Below are 808 nucleotides of genomic sequence, written 5' to 3' on the forward strand. Positions count from 1 at the left end.
TCCCGCGCGAAACAGTTTTTATGTAAAGATTTCAATTTTATTGTATATTGTCTACCGTAGTGTGCTGCTGCTCTACGGTCGTCGATTACGATTTCTCCCACCACGATAGACTGCAATTATAATATGTCTGGGCCGCGCTGCGTATGCGGATCGTAAAAACACTTAACGCATCCTCTCGGTCGTTGCACTCGTAAACTTTTAGTGTGGCGTCCTCTTAAATAGGAAAGTCATAGAGATAGTAGGGAGAGTTTATTACTAGAGACGACGTGAGTACGTACTTGAATATATCTATTCAAGACGTTTGTTACTTTTTGTTGTATTCTACATATACAACACTATGGAATAAACAACACAAATTTGTATGGTGTTCTAGACGTATATTCGTTTATTGTAAACTCGTAACGTCGACTGGCTTGTGTATGCCGATCGGTGTCGTACGCGGTGGACAGTCCCCACCACGTATATTATTATCAAATTATTATAATGACTGTATCGATGTACGATATACAACACCTCTCCCCTAACATTAAATAATTTGATTAGCTTTTGATTTTATATGACCGTGCTTATTCTACTTACTGACTAAAACTTACATCTAATTTTACATTTTTTTTTTTTTTTTTTTATGTATAACATCTATATAATATAGTCTTTGTCGTGTATACCATATTTTACATGCTAATTTATCTATGTTATGGAAAAAAAAGTATACATGTATATAAACGTGTAGCGTCGATTTTATTTCCTAAAATCTACTGTTGTATAGCGGTCGGGCGATCTTTTCATTCTAGTCGGGCGTGCACCTCCG

Source organism: Acyrthosiphon pisum, chromosome X (genome assembly GCF_005508785.2).
Source record: "Acyrthosiphon pisum isolate AL4f chromosome X, pea_aphid_22Mar2018_4r6ur, whole genome shotgun sequence".
Taxonomy (NCBI): Eukaryota; Metazoa; Arthropoda; class Insecta; order Hemiptera; family Aphididae; genus Acyrthosiphon; species Acyrthosiphon pisum.